Genomic DNA, 13010 nt, shown 5'->3' with positions numbered 1-13010 from the left:
GTGGGGGCCTTCACAAGGTCGGACAAGGGGGAGAGGGGTTGAAACTCGGACCAAGGGTCCTCTTGCAAAACTCGGACCACACATGTGGTGTCAAAACTCGGACCACAACCCTCCATTAAAAGTCGGACCCCCCTTTAAATCACATAAAAGTCGGACTACCATCCTTTTAACAAAACTCGGACCCCTATGCTTGATACAAAAGTCGGACTAGGTCATATCCTTTCTAACAATTCGGACAAGAAATCAACACATGAAGTTCGGACTATAAATTACATTAAAAATTCGGACCATATGCATAACATAAAGGTCGGACATAACATATCATTCACAAAACTCAGACAAACAATCAGTCATACGTTCATTGTAATTGTAACAGTTACGTTTTCACGTTTTCACGACTAAGAAACCCTAATTTCATTGCATCTGTATAGCAGTAATCCAATTATCAAATCAATCATTCTACATATCATGAATCTTAATCATCAGGCAATCGATTATACGACTAATCAACATCATTATCACAATAATCAGAACCCAATCAATAATCACAGAATATCATATGAAGAACTAGGGTTTAGTATGAATCAATCAACCAACGATTAACAATAAACAATGATTAAGCAATTACCTTGAATTGATTCTAGACAGAAAGAGGAAATCAAGAGTGATGAAGAACTTGTACTAATGATGATGATGATGATGATGATGATTGTCAGAGATAATCAGAGAATATGCAAGTACGTGTTTTGGTTGTGTGTGGTGATTAGTGAATGATTAGGGTTAAGAATGATTAGGATTTCACTAATTACTCTATACATCCCCAAGTATTAACTTTTACATAAGTACACCATCTCAAAATAATTCACAGTTTCACCACCAAGTTCATACATTTGACAAATCTTTCATAAGTAACACATAACCATGCTCAAATACAATATACTTAACTGAATCAAAACGTTACAGTTTCACAGCAAACTAATTGTGCAAGTAAACAACTAAACAAACAATGAACGTGCAATAAATGCGAAAGTGGAATCTCGGAAACTCGAGTTGTCACAGATGGTGTTATCATGCACAAATCATTCCTACTCTCCAGATCTGGAAACTTATCTGGTAATTATGGTAGGTTGATCTTCATTCAAAAATGATTTCAACTGTTATGAAATTTGTGATGTTTTCACCATATTTTTCACTAAAGTATGCACCTCGTATTAGCAAAACCTATGTTCATCTAAACACAGGTGCTCTGCTAACATAGAAAAGAGGGAAATAAAGCTTTAGTCAAAATTTCTTATGTGCTCAAAGACAGGTTGAGAATCCTCAAAAGGACCAAAACAACCTTGTCAAAACACATTAAGAAAATAAGAGGTCAAAACAGTCCAAATCATACGTAATGTGAGATCTGGTAATAAAACATGTACAAATGTGTCCAGATCTCCCAAAACATTACTTCAAATTGATTCTGGACTAATCTTCTTCAAAATAACATCTCCCAGTGAGTATTTCTGTACTTGTGAATGGGAAGGGTAAAAAGGGTAAAAAGGGAAAAAGAAAATGAACAAATCTCAAAGTGTGGCTATCTTAAAACTTTTGAATCCAAAAGAAAAAGAGTATAAGCATAAAACACTCTTGAGGTTACAGTTGGGTAAAACAATGAAGTCATGCAACTGTGTGCATTCATCAATACAGGAATTGTTCAGGTAACAATGGCATTTACATTGATTGTTCTTAAAAGAAGAATTTACAATCAATTATCAAGAAAATGACCCCAAGCAATGGTCAAAATAACTTGAGAATGATATGATCATGAACTTATTTGAAAAGTTGTCAGATCCTTTTGATAATTTTCAAAACATCCTTTAATTTTTAAAGGTGTTTTTCTCCAAATAAAACCAGACATATATTACTTTTTATAAAATATATTTTGTACTTTTACTCATTTTTTATAGTAAAAGTTCTTCTCTGGTCAGGATGCAATTTCCTTATTTTTGTGTGAAATTACTATCCTAAATCTGATCAAAAGGAAATGGCACACATACCAAGGTCATGTTAAGCTCAAGTTTGGTTGTCACATATCAAAAATTGATTGCAAATTGATCCTGAACTACTGAGATACTCATGTTCTAGTTCAAGTAATTAGACACAAAGTGAGTTGTTTTAGTAGAAAAGTTTTCATCATCTGGGATGCTAAACCACTGTCTGGAATAATGGACATTTGGCAAAACCTTGAACAAAAATTTCTGTAGATAACTGCTAGCAATTTAATCTTGATAATATACATCTAAAATGTATTTTGTTAAGAATAGCAATTCTGGTGTTCAACAGATGCTAGATAAGATATTGTGCTTTCACAAGACAAAATCAATTCCTACATCTGGACAAGCAGATGCTAAAATTATTTGTCAAAAGTCAAAACACTACTGCACAAACAGTTGTTACACAAATGATCCTCATTATTGTTTCCAACCACTGCTGTTCCTTAAATGCTGTTGTGCCTCAACATCTGTTCTCTAAAGAATGTCCACTGCTAATAGTCAACCCCTGCTCTTTCAAAAACACTGATGTTTAAAATCATTGTTCTATCCACTGATACACCCACTGCTTCATTTCATTACCGTTGTAATTACTGATGATTGATCCATCAGTGGTTGTCAAAACAACTGCCCTCCATTATTTACCATTTCATCAGGGGTTGGCACGTGGTCAGTTTTTAGCCGTCAGATCATTATAACCGCTGCCACATCAGCGTTCACTTTTTTCCCTGAATAAAACCCTGATTAAACCTAAACAGGGGCTCACACTGTCGAATTGAATTCCAAACATTCTTTTCACAAAGCAGTTTCCCTCTCATAACTCCAAAAACCTTCTTCGATCTTCTTCATCAAAAATGATGAAACCAAAATCGAAGTCAAAATCAAAACCATCTTCTTCCTCCACCCCATCAGACGCCACTCAAATGGCCGCTGAACCTACGGAGATTCGCTACAAATCTCCTCACAACTATGTGGGTATACTCACAAAACCCACAACTGACAACACCTTCGACTCCATCATTGACATCTTATCTGCATCAAAGTACAAAACTTTGATCACAGCAGACGCTCCTATTTATCTTCAGACCCAGAGAGAGTTCTGGAAGAATGCCACCCTTGAAAAACAAGGAGACATCATCACAGCCATCAACTCCTCGATACAGGGTAAGAAGGTTCAAATCTCTCCACAATCCATTTCTGAAATCTTTAAACTCGATGATTTGAAAGGAAAAACCTTATTTTCTAAAGACGAGTTGAAAAAGGATTTCATAAACAGGGGCTATGCAGAGCAACCTAAAAGGGATACCTTACAAAAAGGTTATTTTCCTTCTGCACCCAGATTTTTATTTCACACATTGTTAATGTGTGTTTCTAATAAAACAACGTCTTTTAATGAAATACCAACAAAAATTCAATGCCTGGGGTATGCAATTTTAAACAATAAAAACTTTAATTACTCCCAGGAAATATTTGATGATTTGGTAAAAAACGTTGATAATAAGGCATTTCTGCTCTTTCCACGATTTCTAAGCTACTATTTTGAACAAAAATTTGTAAAGGAAGATGCAGAATTGCCCAAACAAGGTGCCTCTTTTAAAATAAACTGCTTAACACCTGAAACATTCTCTAGAATGTTGGCACCAATAAAAACAAAAGCAGAGGTGCCTGAGCAGAATTTAGCAGATGAAACTGCTCCTCAGGTATCTGCTGCTGAGCCCACTGCTCCAGGTGATCAACGCAGCACACCCACTGCTTTGAAACCCACACCTGCCACCACAAAAAGAACCAAAAAGAAAATATCCAGAAAGCCCACCATACCCAAAACAAAGGCATCTCTGGAAGATGAGATCCCAGAGACAATGGCAGTGATAGCACAAAAGTCACCAATAACCACTGCTGCTACTTCCTCACAATAGGTGGAAGAAAGATCTCAACCCCAGCCTCAAACTCCTCCTGCATCCTCACAAAAGGATCAGGTTGTAATCACAGGGACACCAAATTATGAAGCTCTAGATCCACTCGGATCTATCTTCCACAGTCCTGATCCCAAGGACATGTCTCTTTCAACACCCATACCCTCACCAATCATAATGCCACAATCAATAATACCCCTGTTGCATGCAGTTGATATTGCACAGACACAAACCAGTTCCTCTCTATCACCCATTACTGAGAGTATACCTCCACAAGTGACTGGGTCTGATGCTTATACCTCTGCTATCCCAGCAACAACTGAGGAGGTTACACCCCCTGAGTTACAAGTAACTCTCGGTGGTAGTTCAAGTGGAGCAGCAACTACAACTGATGGATCAACAGATCTTTAGTTGGACAGTTGTTTCATTAATAAGACTCCCTTGAAGGCAATTTCTTCCATGACAACATCGGTAACCACCAGTGAGTTGATTTTAACCACCAGTACCATCAAAGGTTTATCGAGTGCTGAAGAAAGAAGTCCCCAGTACCAAGAACAAGGGGCATCAATGGATGATTTTTGGGACTCAGTTCCTAAGTCACACATTGGTACAACCACTACTGGTGGGGATTCAGATGATCCTACTAATGTAGGTGATGATTCAAAATATCAGGAATTGACGAAAAGAGTTGAAAAACTTGAAGATTCAGTTGCTGAAATTAAAGATATGGTGCAAGAGATTTTAAAAGCTCAAAAAGCACAAGCTACTGTTGTTCCTGCTCAAGCACCTGCACAACATGCATTAGCTGCAAATGAGCTTTGGAATATTTTTCAACCCATGCTTGAAAAACAGCAACATATGGCTGATCAAAAGCATGCTATTCAAGTACAAATGCTGACCAACATGGTGGAATCAAGGTTTAAAGACACTCAAGCAGATATCAAGGCTATAAAGGCCAGCATACAAAAGACTGCCCATAGTGAAAAAGTTCCATCTTCCATCCTCTTCATGGATACACCCCTTGCAGATAATGCCAAAAAGGGGGAGAAAATCAAGTTGAGAAAGAAACGAATAAAAGATGGGTTGTATATTGAACCAGAAGAAGAAAAACAGTCATCATCTCAAACCAAAAAAATCCAAAACTACAGTTCAAACAGCTGATACATCAGTAGTTACAAAAACTGTTGTCAGTAGCCAAACAGCTGCCATGACAACAACACACACACCTCCAACACACACCACTCTATCACATACCATCACAATCACTGTTCCACCACCATTACCATCACAAACAGCCAAACCATCATCACCCCCTGCCAAAAAGCAGAAGACAACAGATGTTACAACATCTGTTGTAATGGCAACAGAGGTTGAAACACCAGTTGTTTCAACTACTGTTAGTCAACCACTGATCACCACTCAAACAACTGCCATCATAACCCCTGCTCAAAAGAAGAAGACATCTGCTGATACATCAGTAGTTGTAATGACAACAGCAGTTGAGACACCAGTTGTTTCAGCAGCCGTTAGTCAATCATCCACCACTGCTATCACCTTTCCTATATCACAACCAAAGCTCCTCAGTAGAAAAAGAAAGCCAATCCCTGCCAATGAGGAAATACATGATCCTAATGCTGCAAAATATCCACTGGAAATTGAAGCTCTCAAAAATGAGATGAGGCAATTCTATACAGAAGAAGATCCTTCAAAAAGAAGATTCTCCTCACTCATAGGCTACATGCCACCAGAGGATATGGATGATTACCTCAAGATCAAGGCAAGGCAAGCTAAAGTAAAAGCTAAGGTTGAGAGTGAAAGTGAAGGTCTAAGCGACGAAGGCATTGCTAAAAGACTGGAGTTCTACTTCACAAAAGTAAAGCAGATAGAAGAATTTGCACAAGAGCTAATCAAAGAAAAGGCCGATCGAAAGAAAAAGTTAAGGAAACAGTATCTAGCCTACATCATGAAAGAGAAATTTTATCCTGCTGAAGAACAACAGTTTGAAGAATGGCCATTAGTTGCATTAAAGCATGAAGCTGAGAGGATTGAAAGAATTAAAAATGATTCTACAAAGAAGAAAAATGCTCCAAACTGGAGCAAATACAAAAAGCTCATTGCTGACCTCACTGCTGAGTACAAAGGAAAGAAAAAGGAGCTGGTGGATGCAAAAATGGATACTGCTGAAGCCATATCAAAATGGTCCAGGCAGCAGACTGATGAAGCCTATAAAAGGATGAAGAAAAGAAAGATAACTGCTTCAAGTGCTTCAAAGAAACAAGAACATATGATGAAACTTGAACAGCAGATTGAAAACCTCAGAACAATGTTCAAATCAGCATACAATCCTACTTTTGTGTCAGACCAAAAAGAAGGTAAACAGCTGACTGAGGAAGAGGTCAAAGAAAAAGAAGCAAAGTACTTCAAGGACGCCATCGTGAAAATGGGTCTGAAAGAAGATAGCTCAACAAAGCTTCAAAACCTTTTTGAGAAGGTGTTAAACAAGCCTGCATCACCAAACACTGCAACAGACATATCAGAAATTGAAAGGCAAGAGCTTATTGAACAAGAAACTGCAGAAGACATAGCTGCAGCAAACAAAGTCATTGAAGAAGCCTTCAAAAGAATGTCTGAGAGCTTGCAAGTGTTTACAAGGCCATCATCTCCCAACTCATCAAAGAATAAATCTCTCCCAAGAAACCCATTAGGATTTAAAATACTAAAGTGGATGTCTGATCAAAAGACCCACGTATTGACCTTGGTCAGATCCAGTGGCGAAATGAAGTACATATCAAGGAAAGAAGCACTTGGCCTTGGTGTTGAAGATCTGCAGGATCTCCTTGAACTTACATTGTGTAGGGATGAGGATGACCAGAGTTCCAAGGAATTTGAAGCTGAAATTAAGAAACAAGCTAAGGAACTCTTGATGAGGAATAAAGATCCAGAATAATGACAGGTTTTGGCATTATCTGTTCCAGGGGGAGATTGTTGGGATTGAACCCTACCAGAGGAATAGATAATGTAAAGCCAAAACCTAATCACAACAGTGGATTCACAATAAGCAGATGTTTACACTAAACTCTCCCCTTGACAGTGGTTACCTATCTGCTGATACACTCTAAACACTGCTCAAAAGAACAATTGATGAACCAAACACTGATGAAACAACTAAAGACTGTTGAAGACAAACACTGAGCTCTATCTACTGTTGTCTCGTAAGTACTGCTGAAGATCCAAGCACTGCTCATTCAAACACTGATCACCTTTAGAAGAAAGCACTGATGTTCAAGTAATCAGTGCTTAGGCTACAACAGTGGAACGTGAACAGTGTTAGACTTGTTTTGTATTGTATTATCTATCAGTTGTTAGACATCAGTAGTTTTGTATAGATCAGTGTTTATAGGTTGTTAGGCTGTTAGAAATCACTATCATGGTGACGTCAGCTGAGGTACACCAGTAGTTTGGTTTGCCTATAAATATAACAGTATTCTGTACTGTCATATTTGATTCGTTTTGAGTGAGTTCTTCTCCTCAATTCAATCCTTTCATCTTGTGCAACCAACCCTAGAGTATCAGGCTGAGGGGGAGTTTAGTCTGTAAGCTTGCATTGTAATCTTTTGCTTTTAATGTAATCTTTCGACTCTATGAAAAAGCAATTGTTTATCAAACTATATTCTCCTTTGATTGTGTTTACAAAGTTTGTTATCCATTTCCGCTGCACTTAAAACTGCTCATATCTAGTTGATTTGTTTAAACATCACAAACAAGCACAATCATAAGAGCCTCGGATCCTAACATCTAGTAATCAATATTAACAAGTATTCAGCAAGAAACCAGTAACATCTCAAGATGACATCATACTAACATAAATACATCATGTTTCATCTTCTTGTTTAAACCCTTTTTAGTGTTCTTGTAGATTTAACATATTACATCTTTTAATCATGAAACGAGATGTACAAAGGTCACATAAGGAACTTATTACTAGCTTAAAGCTAGGGATGATTCTAGTGATGAAAATGTAGAGAGAAGATGATGAAAAAGACTAGAACAAAGCTCCTTAGAAAGTCCTTCAACTTGCAACCTCCATGAATGAACTTCAAGCTTTGAATGGAACTTGATGATGGATGTTTATGGTTGTGAAGTGGTAGTGATGGTGGCTGCTATGGAGGGCCGAAAATGAGAGAGAGAAGTGAGGTGAGAGAGTGATCTTTGGGAAGGTAAGATGAAGATATCAAGAGATTTCATGGTCTAGTAATCATACTTATAAGATTTGCAATATCTTGGCAAGATATGCAAGTAACCACCCTACACAAAATATAGCCATAAAATCTTGTAGTAGGATATGATGAAGATTTTGGGTGGGGTCCATTGGGACCGAAAATCGGTTGGGGGGGGGGGTTTAGTGTAACATTTCAACTAAATGGTAATTGGTAGTTAGAATGTAAGTAACTTGATAATATATGCTTGTGTGATGATTTTTTGGTGGGTGTTATGGTATACGGGGATCATGACTAGCCAAAAATAATTAAATAATGTGTTTGACAAATATTTGGTGTCCCGGGTAATGTCCGGTTGTTCGGTCGGATACTGTCCCGTTAAGTTATTTAATTGTTCCGTAAGGCGTCTTATACATATATTTTTGTAACACAATTAATTCCTAACACATAGGAAAATATTTAGGACTATTCATTAACTTTTCTGTATACTACTAGTATGTTAACACGCACATGTAAGTATGACACACTAACAGGAAACAGTTAAGTAATTCAACACAACCACTAAGCACTTCAATTATCATAAATAAATTGTACGGAATACATAGAATTTTGAGGGTTGTCACACTTTATGTCCCAGAGATATGGAAGAATCTCGTGTCGGGATGGATGCTTAACAAGTTTGGATTTCGTTTAGTGTTTGAATCAGACAATTTTGTCTTGCCTAGACGTGGAATGTTTGTTGGAAAGGGCTATGCCCTTAATGGTATGTTTAAAATGAATGTAATGGTTGTAAACCAAAACAAAAGTTTGAATGAAATTTCTACTTCTACTTACATGATTGAGTCTTTAATGTTTGGCATGGTAGACTAGGACATGTAAATTTTAATTCATTACAACGTTCAATTAAATTAAACTTGATACAAACATTCCATATCGAGTCCAATCACAAATGCGAGACATGTGTTGAATCCAAACTTACGAGATCATCGTTTAAATCGGTTGAACGAATAACCGAACCCCTTGATTTAATTCATACCGATGTGTGTGATTTAAAAGCGGTACCCACGCATGGAGGAAATAAGTACTTCATCACGTTTATTGATGATTGTACTAAATATTGCTATGTGTATTTACTTAAAAGTAAAGACGAAGCAATAGAGAAGTTTATCTTGTACAAAAATGAAGTTGAGAATCAACTTAAAAAGAAGATAAAAGCTGTAATAAGCGATCGAGGAGGTGAATATGTTGCATCTTTTGCGGATTTATGCGCAAAAAGTGGCATTATACATGAGTGTACACCTCCTTATTCTCCACAATCAAATGGCGTGGCGGAACGAAAGAACCGCATATTGAAAGAAATGATGAACGCCATGTTGATAAGCTCGGGAGTGAACCAAGAAATGTGGGGGGACGCCATTCTATCAGCAAACTATCTTTTGAACAAGATACCTTTGAAAAATAGGGACGAAACTCCATATGAGCTATGGAGAAAAGGGAAGCCTTCCTACAAATACTTGAAAGTGTGGGGGTACCTAGCTAAGGTGATTGTACCACCTCCTAAGACTCTTAGGATAGGACCCAAAACTGTTGATTGCATTTTCATTGGATATGCACATCAAAGTAGTGCGCATCATGGAGGCAAATCCTAACATCGTCTCGTATATTGAAAATGTGTTTCCTATGTTAGGACAAACACATGCGACTTCATCAACAGTGGCTGATGAAGCAGGTCCAATTTCATCTACATGGTTAGATGAACCAGGTCCAAGTTCATTTACATGGGTAGATGAAGCAGGTCCGAGTTTGTCTAGAAGGTTAGATGAAACTCATGAACGACCTGAGGTCGAGGAGAGTGAGCTTAGACGAAGTAAACGACAAAGGGTTGAAAAATACTTTGGTCCAGACTTCATGAGCTACATGGTTGAGGGTGGGCCCAATACCTACCGCGAGGCGGTTACCTCTGCATAAGGACCTCAATGGCAAGAAGCAATTAAGAATGAAATTGATTCTATATTGCAAAATCATACTTGGGAGTTAGTAGATCTTCCACCTGGTTGCAAACCACTTGGATATCGTTGGATATTCAAAAGGAAGATGAAAGCCGACGGAAGTATTGATAAATACAAGGCAAGGTTAGTAATCAAAGGATTTAGACAAAAGGAGGGTCTAGACTACTTTGATACTTACTCGCCTGTGACGTGAATAACCTCTATACGATTGGTTCTTGCAATTGCAGCTCTAAGATATTTGGAAGTTTACCAAATGGATGTAAAGACCGCATTTCTAAATGGCGATTTAGAAGAAGAAATTTACATGGAACAACCTGAGGGTTTTTCCGCCCCAGGAAACGAGGGTAAAGTATGTAAATTGGTCAAGTCTTTGTATGGCTTGAAGCAAGCTCCAAAACAATGGCACCAAAAGTTTGATCATGTCATGATTGACAATGGTTTCAAAATAAATGAGTGCGACAAGTGTGTGTATTTTAAAGACACACCAAGAGGTTATGTGATTTTATGTCTTTATGTAGATGATATGCTTATCATTGGGAGTGATGATAACATGATCAACTCAACAAAAGACATGTTGAAAGCGAGGTTTGACATGAAAGACATGGGTCTCGCGGATGTGATTCTTGGTGTAAAAATCACTAGAACCCAAAATGGTCTTGTGTTGAGTCAATCTCACTACGTGGAAAAGATCCTTGTGAATTTCAATTCGGACGATACGAGTATAGCTCGAACTCCAATTGATAATACCCAACGCTTACGGAAGAATAGAGGCGAGAGTGTTTCTCAGTTAGAGTACTCAAGGATCATTGGTAGTCTCATGTATCTAATGACATGTACTAGACCCGACTTAGCATATGCTGTGAGCAGGCTAAGTAGATACACCAGTAATCCGAGTGAGGATCATTGGAAAGCTATCACGAGGGTGCTTAGATACATAAGATACACAAGAGACTATGGATTACATTATACCCGTGATCCAGCAGTGATCGAAGGATACACTGACGTGAATTGGATATCGGATATAAAGGATCACAGATCCACAAGTGGTTACGTGTTTACACTTGCTGGCGCAGCTATAGCTTGGAAGTCTTCCAAGCAAACGGTTATAGCTAGATCCACGATGGAATTCGAATTCGTCACTTTAGATAAAAGCGGGGAAGAGGCGGAGTGGCTATGTCAATTTGTGGAAGATATTCCAAGATGGCCAAAGCCGTTGACGGCGATTTGCATACATTGTGACAATCAATCTGCGCTTGTTAGAGCACAAAGCGCAATGTACAATGGCAGATCAAGGCACATTTGACGTAGACACAACACGGTATGACAACTTATCTCAACGGGTGTGATCTCAGTTGACTATGTTAGGTCAAAGGAGAACATTACGGACCCGTTAACAAAAGGCTTAAGCATAGATAAGGTGTATAGGTTGTCAAGAGGAATGGGACTAAAGCCCATAGATGAAGGGAATATGAAGGAAACCTAACCTAGTTGACTAGAGATCCCAAGATCTAGGTTCAATAGGCAAACTTAATCATAAACCCAAAGGGAGTCACTGTGGGGGGTGCCTCAAAACTAATAAAGGGAGTTGTATACTTCCTAGTCCATTCCAATTAATGACATGAAGGAAAGGTTAAGCATGATGAGGTTAAGGATTTTGAGGAAATCCAAAATTAACCATGATGCTTTTAATGATTCAGAGGAATCACCTATGTTAGAGAGAAGTGGGGTCGCTTCGAATGGATTTGTGGGGAGGCGCAAATCCTAGAGCTCTCGCAGAACCAGGAACATGTTCCATGACCATAAACGGACACAACCATGAGGACTTGACTCGACTAGGGAGAGTATTGTGTGAATGTATATTGTCGCCTACATAAATGGGGGATTGTTTAAAGACACCGCGTCTACAAAACCCTAGGAGGCTAAGTATGCTTCACAAAAGAAGGTTCAAAGGTTACACCTACCTATCTTGCAATACTCAACTGTTGAACGTGTATCGTTGAAACTTGATAGATCGATTTCTATTCATGTGGGGGATTGTTGGAAATTTGTGGAAATAGCATTTTTCACAAATATAGGAAAATGATTTTTTCCTATTTTGGACTAGAAATAAATATAATAAAATGAGCGGGTTTTATATATTTATTTGTTTTGTGTTCTACGTTGGAAGGGCTTCGCAACGAACTAAACCACGTCCAAAACGGAGCTAAGATGAATGAGATATCGATGCTCAAAGTTTGGTGTTTGAAACTTGAATGCTGAAATAACTGGGAAAGTGGCATCTGTCACACCCCCAAAATCCACACGCGGAGTACCACCGCCTGGAGGCGTGACTGATCATGATCAAGCCACCAATCATATTAAACATAACAAGTAATAAGTAAAATTCAACCACACAATATGAAAGGTGTTTCAAATAAAAAATATAGTTACGTGTTTAGCGGAAACATAATTGTAAAACCCAATGGAAGTATTAAGTACATAATAAAGTAATGTTTCTAGCATGGCACATACTGCCATGTCCCACAATGACCGCGCCTCCCTGTGCAAGCTCCATGAGTACCTAACGACCTGCAAGGCATGTAACAACGAGTCAACAACAAAGTTGAGCGAGTTCACAGTTGGTTGTTTGGTTATATTATTCGTTTCGTAAATCATATGTTCATTTCGTACACAATGTATCGTATTAATTCGTATCGCGGTCTCCCAGACATGTGTGCGAAGATTAGTGGGGGCTTCCCATGTGTTACTAGACCGTGTGTATCGACTGCTACGAAAATGTAAGAGGTGCCCTAAGTCAATGTCTATCAGCATTGACCCTTTGCCTATAGTCCATTAGTA

This window comes from Helianthus annuus, chromosome 16 (assembly GCF_002127325.2).
Source record: "Helianthus annuus cultivar XRQ/B chromosome 16, HanXRQr2.0-SUNRISE, whole genome shotgun sequence".
NCBI lineage: Eukaryota > Viridiplantae > Streptophyta > Magnoliopsida > Asterales > Asteraceae > Helianthus > Helianthus annuus.
Note: the sequence above shows the minus strand (reverse complement) of the source record.